This window comes from Neopsephotus bourkii, unplaced genomic scaffold, assembly GCF_033783945.1.
Source record: "Neopsephotus bourkii isolate Nb327-2 ecotype Australia unplaced genomic scaffold, CSIRO-AGI_Nbou_v1 NB_1749, whole genome shotgun sequence".
NCBI lineage: Eukaryota > Metazoa > Chordata > Aves > Psittaciformes > Psittacidae > Neopsephotus > Neopsephotus bourkii.
Window position 1 is genome coordinate 2,159,608 of NW_026902223.1, and position 15,867 is coordinate 2,175,474.

Consider the following 15,867-nt stretch of genomic DNA (forward strand, 5'->3'; position numbering starts at 1 on the left):
CAGCACCATTTGGGAGAATGGAAAAATTAATTGATTTTCTCTAATGATGTCTCGGTGAGCGGATCGAGTTAACTGTGAGCAGCAGCTGCAGTTTAATCTGTGAGTGTGCAGTTGAAAATCATGCACTCATTGGGTTACTGCACCTGACCAGGAGCCTGGCACACTGCCTGCTCTGCCTTCGAAAATAAGACTCTGAGACAAGTCTAGAGATGTGCTGGTAGCTGTGTGGATGTATGGAATAAAGGAGGATGGAGATCCAGCCTTAGATGATTGAAAACAATATGGAATTTAGTGATTTTCTTAAGGAAGTCCAGAGAAGTTGCAGTTGAGAGCTCCTTTACTGTGAGGGTGCTGAGGCACTGGAATGGGTTGCCCAAAGACGTGGTAAATGCTCCATCCCTGGCAGTGTTAAAGGCCAGGCTGGGCAGAGCTTTGGGTGACATGGTTTAGTGTGAGGTGTCCCTGCCCATGGCAGGGGGTTGGAACTTGATGATCTTAAGGTCCTTTCCAACCCTAACTATTCTATGATTCTATAAATGTCATTATTGCATTTGGTGGTGTTAACCCCACCCTTATTGTACTGCAATCGTCTCAAGAACCAGAAAATGAAGCAGAAACACTGAGGATAAAGGTAGTATAAATTTCAAACTACTTCGTGCTGGTTAATAATCTAAAGGGTCAGGGAAGTATCAAAGGATTATGATTCTGAACGTTTGGATCCAGATTCTTAATTACAAAGACAATTTCAACCCAATGGGAGTCATGATCTATATTTTCACCTTGAAACTGATACTGTGTGTGAATACTGTTGAGGTTTGGGTTTTGGGTCTTTTCCTCTAATACTTCACATGTTTAAACATGAGTTATTTCGCTTCTAGAATATACTTAGTTTCTCTTAGAAAACAACAAAAAGCATATTTTAGGTGTCCCTAAAATAGAAAAGAGAAGCCAATGTTTAGCTCATTAGATTTTTCCATTTGAAATCATTAATATTTTGCAATCTGGATGAAGCTGTGGATATTTGTACTCTGAAATGTCAGCCAGCATCTTGCAATTTCACATAGTCGTCATCATTTTACCGACTGCAGGTTCATATTACAAATTGACAGTAATACTTTTCAGGTCTGATTATTCCCTTTTTCTCTCTCCCTTACCCAAACTCTTAGACTTTAAAAGAAATCAAGATGCAAATCATAGTTCCAAGCAAATATATCACCTAGATGCTGCAAGGGCAGATGTCCTGCAAACCCTAGCGCAGGCTGGGCTCTTGCACATCAGATACAGCTCTATAACATCAAAGGCAGTGGAAAACTTGAGTTATTAAAGAAAGGTACCTACCTAGATGATGCTCAAATGAAGGATATAGTTTAAAGGGTCAAGATGTGATCTAACTTGTGGAATAAAGAGTAGCACATTAGTTATTTAAGACAAAGTGGTAGAAAAACTGACACATGGCCATTATGAGATAATTTCCCTAAAGAAAATCTCCACCTCACCTCTGGGAACTTGAATTTGCCCCCAGATTCCATGTTTTCCCTGTATTTTGCAAATCCTTTGCTTCCAATGCATTTTCTCAGATGTCAGAGGGAGTTCCCATGTGACATCAGCACAGCACTCGAACAGCACTAGCAACCTGCAGTGCAGGATAAGCTTGCACTTGAGCTCCCCGGACAAATGTGTGAAGCACAAATGTACAAAGTACAGCTGCACTCATACCCCCTAAACATTTCACAAGGCTTTCTCTTCTAGAAAACGTGACCATTTGTCAGGTTCCAGCACTGAAAGCACTTCAAATCAAAGAATGCTACAAACTACAGCCTACAAAGCACTGCTTCCTTTTGTTCTGTCCTTTCTGCAGTCCATCTGGGAGGATTGGAGGGAGAAAACTCACCATCTTCTAAGGCACCGCAACAGGAGAGAGAGAGGGGAAGTTTAATGCAGTTCCCCTATTCTGGCAAAGTATGTTCTCCTTTGCATATATGTTGTCCAAGCCAATACAAAAGCTTTCTCTGTCCAAATACAGATTCTTTTGTTGCTTTGAGCTCTGAAAGGAAGAGAATTTATTACTTGTAATTTTGTATTGTCCTGGATTAGAGGGCGATAGATGTACACTCGAGCCACTGTTGGCATTCCTGGCATGTATAGATAGTCCAGTCAGTTTACATTTACAGGCCAAAAACATAAAGAATAACCTTTTGTAAGCATTTGCTTTTGTTGTGACATCTCAGCTGTGCAGCTGTGCAGTCATCTCTGTGCCAAGGAGATGAAATCATCAACTTCTTTGAATTCTTGCTTTTATCAGAGCAGAGCTGCTATCATAATGGAAGGGCTAACTTCTTGCTAGGTTAATTGGGTTTCATTTGTCCTTTGTAGGAATCTGTTGACTCGGCTGTCAGATGGCATTTATACAATGTCGATCCTCTTCAAAACACTTCACCAACATCAGTTATCTTGCAAACTCTTGCAAGCTCTGTATTGCTGCTCTTTCCTCTGCAGTATACAGAGAGGTTGTTGGTCTGATTTCTCAGGTCTAGCAGTCACACCTGAAAACTTATCCCAGGTTAACACAGAGAGAAACTATCACAGATGAGGTTAGAAGAAGTAGGAGTGATGAGGTCCCCACGTGTACTCATACCTGAACGTTAATTCCCCAGCATCATACAGTTCAACCTGCCAGGGTATGGTGTGTCCTGAAATGAAGGAAAATAGCTTCACAGAACAAATACTTTAAAAAGGATCCTTAGATTCAGGTATTTAGGATTAAACAGCATTTTTCTGCATTTCCTGAAAGGTTCATCCAGAGCCAGACAAAACACCAAGAAACAGAACATAAATATGGGTTTTCATTTGACAGGGACAAACATACAGAAATGTTAGGGTTAGACTATGATGATTTCTTCACAAGGATTTAGGATCCTGAGCATCAAAGTCACTTCTGAGCTTGGGACTTTGGTAGATTGGGGAATTTGGTTGTGTCTTGTGTCTTTTAACTCTTCTGCCTTCCCTGTTTGTGTCCTGTTCATCTCAAGTAACTCAGCTTTGGAGATGCAGCCTCAAGGACTGCTTGACTTCAGCAGGGCGGAAAAAGGTTGACCACAAAAAGGAATGAAAACCTTTTAGCATCTTAACAGTGATGAAGCAAACCAGGCTACTGTTACTGATAGACCTCAGAAATTCTCTCTCTGCCCCAGTGTATTTGCATACAGTCAAAGAAGGAGTACATACCTTCATACTCATGAAAATGGGAAGAGAATCCAGGCTTATACTATGTCTGTGGTCAGATTTCTGTATCTTAAACAATTTCTAGGTTACAAGAGAACCAGTTGCCATCTCCTATGCACATTGTATTGTTGTTGGAAAGTTAGCTTAGAGGTTTTTATCAATATGAAATAAGGTATAAAACTGGTTTTCCTTTATTCTGGACTCCTTTTGGGGCACCAGGAGTCCTATGTAAGAGGAAATGTAATTCTAAAGCAAATTGTGTCACCAAGGCAGTCGGTGCAATCCCTGAGGGGTTAATGTGTGTTTATAGCTTCACTTTAGGGCTGCAGCTCTTCCCTGTAACAAGCAAAAGACAAATATTCCCAGAGAGGGAGAGGTGCGTGGCTTAGTGTGCCTGAACAAACACTTTGCTGAGGGCCAGGAGGCACTAAGGAAAGGAGCGTAAGAAGGGAGACAACTCAGAGAAGATGCTGGGGGGGGGGGGGGGGGAATGATTCACAGAACTGATGGGATCCTCATGAAAACATGAATCTTTGCCCCTGGGAATTCTGCACAATGTTTATTCTTCCTTGTGTTACAAATATTCTTTTCTTTATAAAAAATAAGGAATAAGTGTAATAGGGTTGCACTGGGACAAACTCTTTGCAGAATGTGTTTAGTGATGTTAAAGTAACTGTCCAACTACTGCAGGAATACTGATGACCAAAGCAGGGATGGATGCCCTGGACACAGAGCATCCCCTTGTTCCCGCTATTACACTAGTGGGAGCAGTATCTCCACACTTTCCTCTGCTGTCATTAGAGCTTAGGAAGGGCCCCTTTGCACCAGCTGTCTGAGTTTTTGAGAGCCTCTGTCACGCAGTTTCCAAACCGTAATGTTCTGCAGCGTATTTCCTGCAAACTATTCCTAGCCATTCCTAACTCAATTGTATTGAGCTCGAGCAGACTGGTACTGTTTCAGAGGAGTTTGCAGACAACAAATAAGCAGCATTTGCTAAATACATGACTGCCAGATTCTACGTGGAAGAGTAATAAAATGCAAAGCACATAACTCAGCTCCACATAGCATGGTCTGGCTGCTTGCCCTTTTGCCTCTGAATTGCTTTTTGAATCCTTGCCCTGCCCAATACAAGTGAAATTATTCTAATTATACAGTTTGAAAGAGTCCCCAGTGACATGCTGGATACTGATAATTTCCTAGTTCACTGCAAAACAATTTCACATATAATAGAGATTACACAAAGGGTCATGAGCTCATAGAAACTCTGGAACTGTCTTGAAAGCTTTGTATCCTCTCTTGAGTCTAGGTCACATTTGGGTATGGATTAAAGAAAGATGATGAACCTTCTGTTATTTTTGAAGTAAGCTTCTAGATACTTTATTCTTCTTAATCTCAGACTTGCATCCTCTGAAGAAATAGAAATAGATCTGCTCTTTTCCTTGTTCCATTTTCAGATGCATGATGAATTAACTAGGTTGTGCTTGTCAGCTCTGTTTATTAAGATGGACCGGAACCAAGCCCCAGAACCCAAACAACAACCAAAGCAAGTTCAACCTTGGATCCAGACTTTTTACCTGTTTTCCCTTTTGAACGACCCAAACCCAGTTTTTAAGGTAATTTTGATCAGGATTTGATCTATTTCTAATTACTAAGAGAAGCAGAATCACAGTCTTGAGTTCAGGAGATAAAATACAAAAAAATTGGCTCTTTGTCAAGAACCTTTTTTTCCAGAGTTATGGAACTGTTTTTATCACCACTGTGGTATAAATGAGCCTTCTAAATAGACACAGGAAGGTGGATATAGTACCTTCAGTCATCATCTTCTGTCTCTGCAGGTGGCTGTCCCAGCAGACTCAGGCAATGACAGGTTTTACAGTAACATTGCCCTAATCTGCAAGAGCAGAAAGAGTGGGAATGTTCTTTTCCCTCATTGACTGTCTCACTCTCTGAGATTTGTTGCATCGCTGAACATGTGCTTGTAACTACAACTCAGTATAATTGAGGTCATAAAATTATACAGCCAATTATGTAAAATGATCATTGTTAATTGTAATCATTTCTCGTAGGATAAAATGGGAACAAACCCATTTGCACTTTGCAAAACTTGCATTAAATAATTTTCTATGGCTGTTTATTACTTGCTGCCTTGAAGGTTGAATTTTTATTCAAATCTTAAATGGACAATTGTCATCGAGACTTTGTAGCCACATTGGGCTTCCCCATCACAGAAAATTACCCACACTAGGTTGCTACTCAGATGTCCTGGTCTGTAATACCAAGCCGAAGGGATGTGACTTAACACTGGTCATCAGTAGCATCAAAAATATGAAGTGAGAAAGACCAATATTCAGAAGAAGCAAAGGTCTCCATCTCTCCCTTTTCCCTATTCCAAACGATGTATTTCCAAGAGTCAAAAACCAAAAGATGTGCTCTGCTGTTGTAATGGGCTCTGCTGTTGTAATGACCTCACCTGCAAAACACTACGCAGAGTCATGCCAGCACAGATTTTTCATGCACATGTAATATGCTGTTACCAAGCACTGGTTTTCATATTACTTCTTTGTTTGATCAACAGTTAAACAGCATTGCACCATGCAACAGCATGATGGGAGTAGGGAAACATGAAAACTTTGCTCTTGGTGACCTTGATTAGCCAATAAACCAAGCTAACTTTTAACAGAAGATTACTCCTGGTTGCAAATTCAGTGTTTGCATCTGTAAATCTTGTTCCAGATTCTTTATTCTCTTCTGCTTGTCTACTATTTTGTTATTTGGGTGGCTTTTTCGGTTCTAATGTAGCAATGGGACTAGAAAAAGAAATAAAGAAACCTAGCACAGGGTAACTCTTTTTACTCTCTGTAGGATGCACTGGCTCCCATATTTTGAGCAGCTATTCATGCTTTGGAAAGCCTTTGGAAAGGAGTCAGGCTGGATAAAAATCTAACTTTTTGCTCTACAAGCACCTAAAATAGAAGACTAGTTGAATCAGATCAGAGGAAATACATTCCCCCTTTAAAATCAGGGACAAAAGTCAATAATTTCTGATAGGCCCAAGGGGTTCACCTGTGACATTTTAAAACCTAACAGAGCAATGTGGACGTACTTTAAACTCATCCCTGATATTTTATGCTTCAGAAGATAACTACAGGTAGTACATCCATAAAGGCTAATGAAGTGCATGGTATACCTGGTGGACTTGCTGTGAAAGGACCTGAAACAGGAGCTGAATTAATGCCAGAGCTCTGCTGCAGATCTATTGCTTTATCTCTGACCACAGTGGGCCAACACAGAGCACTCAGCTAACCCTTTTGGGGATGTTTTTGTTGGTCCTTTCTGATCTTAGGGAATTATCTCCACTGCTCTCTGTCTTTCCACTTGTAGTTACAAAGAGGTTGGAGAGAATGATGTGCTGATATCTATTGCTGTTTGCAAAGAGAGGCCCCGTGCTCAGAGTTAGCCCTTTGGATGTGTTGGGGAGGAATTGAAAGCAAAAATAACTTTGGATCACAAAATCTGCAATCACAGCTCTTAGGCACACAGGTTAAGGCCATGAGTCCGTTGTGCTCCAGCTTACAACTGCTAGCAGGGTTGAGCAAGGGACTGAGATTTTTTCTAAGTTAAACTTGGACTGGATATTATGGTGAACTTGTCTCTTTTATAATAAATATTTTCCCCCTAAAATTATGGAATTGTCTGTTTCATTTCAAACCGTTTCTTCACCCCAGGATTCAGAAAGAGCAATGCATTTTTAATGTGGAAATTTCTCGCACAGGTCCTTTTGTCCTTCGAGCCAAATCCCATTTTATGTTTCTTAAAGATTTATTTATTGATACTTTTTTGGCCCACCTGATGAGTTACACAACCACATATCACAGACGGGATGTAACCACCAGTTTAAAAACCTTCTGAGAACGGACTCAAAGCAGCCAAAGAAGCTTTATCAGTATCATGCTGATCTATTTAGCACATACAGTGATTTACTACAGCGTTTGCTTTATGCTTGAAGAATTTTTTTCTTCACTTTTGGTCTCTTCTGAAGAGTTGACACATGTAACCACTATTGTTTTCTAGTCTAATATTTTCAAGTTTTTAAAGTTTAAATCATCTCAATAAATAAAAACTTTTGGTTGAAACATGAGAAGGAAACTTTCTTTCCAACTACTCCTGACCATATGGCATGTTGAAGAGGGTTGGGTTTTTTCCTGTTTTCTGCTTCTGTTTGTTTTGTAATTAAGAAACTACTTGAATGAGAGAGAAAAAATACATTCATCTTGCCAATCTTGGATCCTTCGTTTTCTTATAAAGCCAAACTTCTTTGATGTTTCTGACAAATCTGGTTAATTTTCTTCCTATTACGCGCTAAGGTTCCAGTTCTTAGCTCAAGCTGGAAGTGCTGAAATGGCAAAGCAGTCAGCATTGTAGCTCTCATGAGATTTCCAGTAAAACCTTGGCACTCTGGAAGCCTAAGCTCTGGACATTTTGGAAGGGTAACTAATTTAATGTTTTCATACCTATGTCACTCATCTGTATGGATGGACAAGCTGTTAAGCTTTATCATTGAAGGAGGCATTGCCCAGAGCGTTTCTTGTGCTGTAGCATTCCTTCATTATTGCTGGGGAGCTGGCCCTAGCAGCCACTTCATGGAATGAAGAGATGCTCTTTTGCCTGGAAGAGCTTATATTTCAACAGCATTCTTGTGAAAGGTCCTCTTATTTTCAAAAACCCTTCTGTGAGCGATGCAGGTGGGGTCAGTCCTGGTTGGGATGGGAAATCAAAGCTCACAAGTGTGAGTGATTTGTTAAAAGCAATGGCAAAGTTAAAAGGAAAACACAGAGCTCTTGACTTCTCCTCTAGTGCCAAAACCACCAGGGCATCATTCTGCTCCCTTTGCAAGGAAAAAGCTGCTGGTCCACGTCTGGATTTTCAAAGGCAGTGACTATTGGGATTTTAAGACAGGGGAGTTTGGTACCCAGACATGAGGCAGCCACATGCTTTACCAAACAAGTCCTTCCACATCTTGAAAACCTGACCTTTTTCCTACGCACAGAGCACTTCAGAGTTCGTTCTGTGAAGGTTTTAGAGCCCTCCAGAGCTCCAGTTGTCATTTTTACCCTGTTGCTAAAATGTTTTCAGTGCCAGGCACAGATTCAGCATTTTGCAGGGAGAGGTGGTTCCAAGCTCATCAAGTGCAATTCTATTCATTTTTCCTATTGATAAATACACATCACGGACTACTCCCATCCCTTCCATTTCCAAAGATATAAACAAGCCACAGACCATTCTGAGTTTGAATCACAACCAAAGTAGCAAAGTCCTGAAATCCAGCACATTATCTCCTGTTAAATACACTCCTGTTCTATATGATGAATATGCTTTCTACTTAATTGAAGTGTGACACACAAAGCAAAAAATGTTAATTGAATTTTATAGCCCATGAAAGTTGCCAGGTTCTGGGGAGATAATTTTGCTGAAGGGATAACTTATCTTTTCAAGCTTTTATTTCTTTCTGGGTTTGGAAGCATTGAAGAGGCATTAACTTGGAAAGGCAACACATTCGTTTATTGGCTTTGGGTTCTTGCAGCTAATGGCTATTTTATTTTTCAGAAAACATGCCTAACTTGGCTCTTTCCTGCAGTTTGTGTAAAAATCTCATAAATGGGAAAAAAAAAACAAACCAAACAACAAAAACCTGTTCATCAAACCTCTGAACTTGAGCCTTATCTCAGCTTTAATCTCAGTTTGAAATGAGGGCTGACTCCTGACCTGTTTCAGTTGAACATCCCATCACCTGCCAGACTTCTTTTCTGAAGTACTTTTATGTTTCCTTGTAACTTAGACTGCATGTAGTATTACAGTAGTTCCTTCTGGGAAAGGCTGCTGGAAACCTGTGCTTTGCTATAAATGCCCAGTGAAGACAGGAAAAGAGCTGATTAGAGCGGTTGTGATAGTAGTGGCTGTTATAAACCATCATGTATTGATTTGGGTTGTTTAGAAGGTTGGGGTTTTACACACTGAGTATTGATCAACGTATACAAATGAAGACATTTATAAGGTAATTGCTTCTCCTGCAAGTCCATGCAATATATTTAAAGTTTAGTAGCCTATAACTGTGATCCTCAGTAAGCACATTATGCTGATGCAGAGACAGAAATCCTGCTCTAGAAATATGTGCACTCTCTATATTACAAGACACTTACTTGGCAAAACCTTTGCCAGTGATGCCTGGAAGATCACATCTCACAGGTCTCTGCCTCATGTTGTCTGTGCCACCAGCCTGAACCTCAGCTGTCAGAAAAAGCTTTAAAAGTGTATATAGAAAGGGGAATAGCTGCTCTACATATTTCCTCTGGGCCACTGGGGTGGGTAGTTCATGCCCCAGCCTGTTCTATGCTTTGGAGAGATAAGTTTGCAATAAAAATGCGTATATTACGCACATGTATCCCTTCCCAAATCTTTGCTCGCGAAGCCAAGCCATCATATGTATATATGTGCTCTATAATAATATCAGAATACTTCTTGGGAAGTAGAGCTTTTTGATTTCTACTTGATTTGTTAAATTCAGGTCCACAGACATGGCACTGACAGTAAAGTTCATCACTTTTTATCTAGTACATGACTATTTCTATATGCAGAAAAAGACAGAAAACTGAGCAAACCCATATACTGGACCATTGGCCAGTAAAATATGTTATTAGAGGAGCTATTAGCATTATTATTAAAGCATGCTCTACATACTAGTGGAGTTGCCAGACCCCTGACTTGCTTCTTGATACGCTTTTAGCCTTGGTGTTGATCAGAGGCACAAATCAAGGTCAATTTAATTAAATAAAGCCAGTAGTGAATTTGGAATAGACCTAATGCTGAGCATGGAGAGAAAAAAAAAGAGAAAATTAGAAGGAAAAGGAGATAAAAGGACATTAAAATATTTCCAGCTGTTCTGTGGAATTTGTTGTGTTCCACCACACCGGCCAGGCTCTGTTCTGGAAGTGAATCGTGGACCACTTTGCTTAATGCACACACCAACACCTGAAATGATGTTTGTCAACAATCCAGTAAGGACACATCCCAGCACCACTGCTACCAGAAAAACTGCACTAACAAGCTAGGAGATCTCTGGTACAGACCCAACCGCTTCTCATGTTTGCCTTCCTCAGCTTCCTTCGTGATAAAACAACCAGCTGGCAGATGTCTGCATGTCAAAGCATAGCAAAGTACAGTCTGTGGTTTTAAACTACATTATCCTCATCCCCATTAAGAAGAAATATAGCTCCTTATAATCCCCATTACACTCCTGCATAATTGTGAACAATCTGCTGTACTCTCTGGAGAGGAACCCGTGGATCTTAGCCTGCTTCTAACTAGTATTTTAAAAGCATCGCATTAAAGCCCACGTGTGTTCCTTGGTGTTTATGCAGAAATCACACTAATACACTTAAACAAGAAAGTCACTCACTTTCAATACAGAACATTTGTTTATCGATTCTTTTGCTACCCATTTGTTGATGCTACGAATTATGACTCCCACAGGAGAAAGAGGAACAAGAACATGTACAGTCTGAGTGGAGAACTGTGATTCTGGTTGGGAATGGGTACTGAGGAAGCAGTAAACCAACTATTAAGTAGAAGTACAGCCTAGAGCACAGACCCATATATTTCCAAGCTCCTAATCAGCAAAACTCTGCATATGATTTCATAAAACAATAAGAAATCCCATGCTATTGGATACAAGTTTCAAAACACTAATGCAAGGTCCTGATAGGTGATTCCTCTTTTTGAATTAATGAATAATGTTGACTATGTGCTTGATAACCTGCTCCCACTGAACCATTTTCTGGTGTACCATGCAAGCACAGAATGTACAATACTAATTAGCTGCTTTGCCCATCTACTTAAAATGTTTTGCACACGCCAGCAAATGTAAATACGCAATTAGGGCGCATTTAGTTAAAAGGCAAAAGAAGATAAAGTACAACTATTATTAGCCAGAACAAAAATCTTCACAATCTTCATCCATATTGAAGGCAAATTAGTCTGCAAATCAGCTCAGCTGGTTATTTAAGGGTTGGAAAACAGTCCTAGGTTAGAAAGTATGACACTGAGTACTCTGATGGTGCGGGTGGCTGTGGTTTTATGACTATTGTTACTATTAGCTGTTTGTTGCCTGCACACATACTATTAAAAACACATAAGCCAAGTGTGAAAGCAATTAGCATTAGAAAGTTGTGTTAACAAGAATGAGAAAAGTAGTCACAGGAGATCTTCATTACAGATGAAGCGTTAAGTGTCAGTTGTATCAGACAGTTTGTGTTGTTGTATGTCTTTCTCCTTAAATATAGGAAGTAAACTCATTGTCAGCTCAGTTTAATGACAAAACAATTTTGGGGGGGGAAAAAGGAAAAAGCATTTTCTCTCTTTCCTGTTGAGTATTTGCCTACTCCATATCTAGAAATACTGCACTTCTCAGTGCTTGAGATTGCCTGGGATTGTAAAATGCTGAAAGAGTTAGTGCCAGAGAAGATAAAGAGAAACTTCTTCTAGGGAATTTGAAGCATCCTTCACTGTGAAATGTTTTATTTTCAGGGTAGGGGTAATTCCTCTCTATCTGAAACACAAGGACTATTACAGGATCCTTGCTTCTGACCCCAAGGATTGCTTTGCAGCAGCCTGACAACTTAGTTTCTTTCAGACTTACATAGGGAACTAATTAAAATAGAGTTGCTTAATTTCCATTGCAGAAAGTCTCAGCTTATGTCTAAAAGCTGACTGAAACATCATGCTGTGTTATCCATTACTCCAGCTCCCAACTAGCCCACTTGCATCCCAAACTTTCTCCACTTGAATTAATTGATTAAGGATGCACTGTGTTCATCAGGGAGGGTTTATCAGCATGGAAGTGATACCCAGGCCACAGCACTACCATTGCATTCCCTTGCTCCATCTTATGCTCCCCATTCAGGCTCTGCCACCCCTGTGAGTGGAATCAGCAGCTGGGCTTCCTTGAGGAAGAAAAAGGTATGTTGATATGTAAATAAATAAGTTTGACATACAGAGGTGAAACAGAGACTGCCACTCATCCTGTCAGTAAGAGCATTGCTGATTACCTTTAAGGCAAATTCTAACCTAGAATAATATCATTATTAAACACTACTTTCATTTAAATAAACTGTAGTTTTATTAGTATTTTATCTCTCCCCCTCTCTTCTTCTGAAGTTTAAATCCTACCTATTTTGTACATAGCAAAGTGGGTTTTTTTCCCACATCCCTCCAACTCCAAGGAGGTTTCAACAAAGCAAAACAGGGAGAAGCAGCTGAGAGCTAATGACTGATGCAGTCTGATATCAGACCCCAGATAGGCAGGGTTTATGCTTGTTAGATGTGTCTGCAAGTTCTAGAAAGCTAATTAAAGCTAAGCATATTCTTCTCATCTTACGGGTACACTGTGCTTGTAGGATATAAGATACCAGAAAAGACTTCTGTTGCCCTGCTCCTTTAACTGTGTGTCAAGGCAGTGAACCCTAAATGAAGTTTCATCTTTCTCAAGGTGTTGCTAGGCACTAATTAGCCTCGGGGCCTTGTAAAAAGGGGAGAAAATGCAGTAAAGGATTTCTATGGGGATTGGTTTGTTGCCCATTCTAGATATAAGCCCTACAGGAGCCTGACATTGGAGGTTGCTGTGTCATTTATTCTCATGCGGTGGCTGTTCCAGGGATGGACTCTGGACTTACTAATACAGGTATATATTGCTGCTTCAATGGGTATTTTAGTAAGCTGATTTTCCTCACTCTGTAGCCAGGGCTATAGAGTAACATCTCCAAAGCAAAGGGGAAGACAGAGCAAGATTCATCCTTTCCAGGTCTTTGTTAGTTTGGTTCAACTAAGGGAAGCTTCCATCCTGGACCAGGATGTTTCTGATAACTGGTTTATTATGTCACTATAAAACAACAATAAAACAGAGCAGATAACCCAGTCTCAGGTGAAGGAGGGCAGAGCTGAATAAAACCACAGGTCCTAATGTCCCACCCTCAATTAAATTCCTGATGAGCTAAAGGGTGGAGGAGTGGGAATTGCCCTCAGTTCCTGACAGCCTCAGCTCTATGTGCTCAAACCAAAGGCACTTTCTAATAAACTGGGAAACTGGATGTGGATTTGGCCTTACCCAGATACCCACTTTTATTTATTTAATTTGAATGTTCCATTTACTGCAAAGGAAGGAAGTGGTGAGAAACTTGAGGTACATGCCCAGCCACAGAGTCCCAGCAGTTTACAGTAATCCCATGCTCCCAAGGATGGTCATAACCTTGGCAGGCTGAGTTAGCGGCAGGCCCACCTTAGAGTACTTACGGCTGCTGTTAAACCCTCGTAACATGGCAGAGTACATCATGGTTGTGGATATCCCAGCCTTTCCGAATCCAATTTCCGACTGTTAATTTACCCTGTGCACTCTTGTAACTACGTAATCACAGTCAATTCCTTCATTGTTTGGGGTGATTGAATCCAAAGCTTTTGGGCTTTTCAGGTCATGTGTGCCAGACCTCAGAGTGACCCTCATTAACAATCCCTTGTTTCTCTTCCTCTTTCATGGATTTACTTTCCAGGATCAATCTTCTTCCAAAAATAATACTAATTTTGGCCCCATCTCCTACTCCCTTTCACTCTGGTGTGTGTCTGGAGCAGTAAGGATAAGAACAAAGCTCTCTGTCTTTTAAAACACTCACTTTCAACCACAGTTGGGTCCTTTTCTTTACATCCATTGTATTAAGGGGGAAGATGGAGTGTTTTGCAGTAAAGGAGCTCTGTGCCCAGTGCTAGCGACTTGCGCAGCATCCCTGGTGGGCTTGTTCCCATCACTTTCTGATATGAAGAATTCATAGCTAGGGGCACTAATGCACAATCATTCCAACATACAACTTCTATCCAATGTATTTTGCATTTAAAAAGTCACAAAGCAGGTAAAGTGAGGAATAATGCACAGGTATTGGAGTATACAGGGACAGTATCAGGAGAGGCTGTTCCTGGAATACCCTGCTCCATTTTGATGGCTGCAGCTATTGATTATAAAATTATAACAAGAAATTAGGTGAACACGTTTACAGCAGTGATGCCATCCTCAGAATGAAATCACTGCAGGATCCAGTGGACCTTTCCATCACTTGCCAGCAAGGCTGGAACCATTCTAGAGGATGCACCAAGCTAAAAGCCTGGACTTCAGTGGGCTGTGAGCCGGGGAGAGGCTAGGCAGAGACGAAGTGACACTTTGCCTCTCACCTTTAATTTGCATGAATCAGTAAAAATCAGACTTACTCCTTTTGAATGCACATACTTCGAGCTCTGACAGAGTTTTATAGAGCTGTGAAGACTGCAGGGTAGGTGTAATGTGATCGCAATATTTGCTCCCCATGAAAGAACTCACAGAGCTCTGTTTGTACTCAGGGAAAGAGCTGTGTTAATACCCCTTAGGAGAAGGTGCTGCTTTTGTACTTCATTCAGCAGCTCTTAGAAGTCATGCCTGCTTCCCTGGGCAAGCACATGGGAAAGAATGTGGGCTATAAACCCACCTGGATAAGGGGGGAAGCGTTGAAATCAACCCTTTGCCCCATCACCAAACCCTGCTCCCCAGGGAGGACAGGTGACCATCAGCAGCCCAGGATGGAGAAAGCTGCTGTCACTTGTCACCATCACCGTTTTTGTTGATTTAATAACAGGAACTGATCTATGTGCTGTGCTGTGTCCAGCAGATAAATGTGGGTTAGGATGGGCAGCTTTGCAAGAGCAAAGGGATACAGAAGCTCTGTTCCATTTGCAAATTGCAGGGCAGGGCAGGAAGGGTGAAATGGAGAAGTGTTAATGCTCCATTAGCTTATCTGATGGGTGGAATGAGGATGGTTGGGTCTGAGAGTTGGGGATTTTTTTCATGTTTCCTACTGACAAACATTGCTTTCCTTGCTCTTCCTCTCATGGGGAAGAGTTAATCGACTTCCCTTCTTCCCTCCCTCTCCACCCAAGTGCTGCATGCTGTAGAGAATCCAACTGCTGATGCTTTGCAGTAGCTAGTGGGAGCATCTGCCCCAGTGCTTCCCAAGCACACATCATCCCTGCTTCTTAACCTGAGTTTTGGGGCTGGGGGGGGGAATCTCACCATTTTCCCACTTGCAGGCTGGGAGCAAGGGTAATTATCCCCATTACCTCAGCAGGCCTGACCTATTTTCACTGCCTGTGGTTCTGTGCTTTCCGAGAGCAATGTCACTGGTGTACAGTAAAGAAAGGGCCTTGTCTAAGCCAAGTGCTGTTTATTTAGAAGAAATTTGCTATTTAGAAAAAAAAAGACTTTTAAGAGAAAACAGATTTTAAGGGCAGTAAATCACTGCGTACCTCTACCTACAGCTCACTTATCCCCTGATGTTAGATAGATGGATCTGAAGGGGTTTGGGCTTTGCTGCAGGCTGCCTTTACTGAGCAGCCCAGGACTGCTGACTGCCCTTCCGATGCAAGGGGGACCAGTCCTGTGATGCCTTACACCCAACTGTGGCTCAGCAGCTGTTTTAGTTTGGCTGGGACCTTGAAATTAGGCCATCGCCTTGTAATTGAGTCTTCAGTGTTTGCTGAGAGATGGTTTATTGTGTTGTCCTGCTCATTCCCTTCCCATTC

The 15,867-nt window shown here is 41.2% G+C and overlaps 1 long non-coding RNA gene across 1 annotated transcript; it reads left to right on the plus strand.

The window, feature by feature from the left end:
* Window positions 1-4,523: 4,523 nt before the first annotated feature.
* On the plus strand, window positions 4,524-5,309 carry LOC133225031 (uncharacterized). Its single transcript, XR_009728999.1, has 2 exons — window positions 4,524-4,582; window positions 4,677-5,309. It is a non-coding gene; the product is annotated as an uncharacterized LOC133225031 (long non-coding RNA).
* Window positions 5,310-15,867: the final 10,558 nt, after the last annotated feature.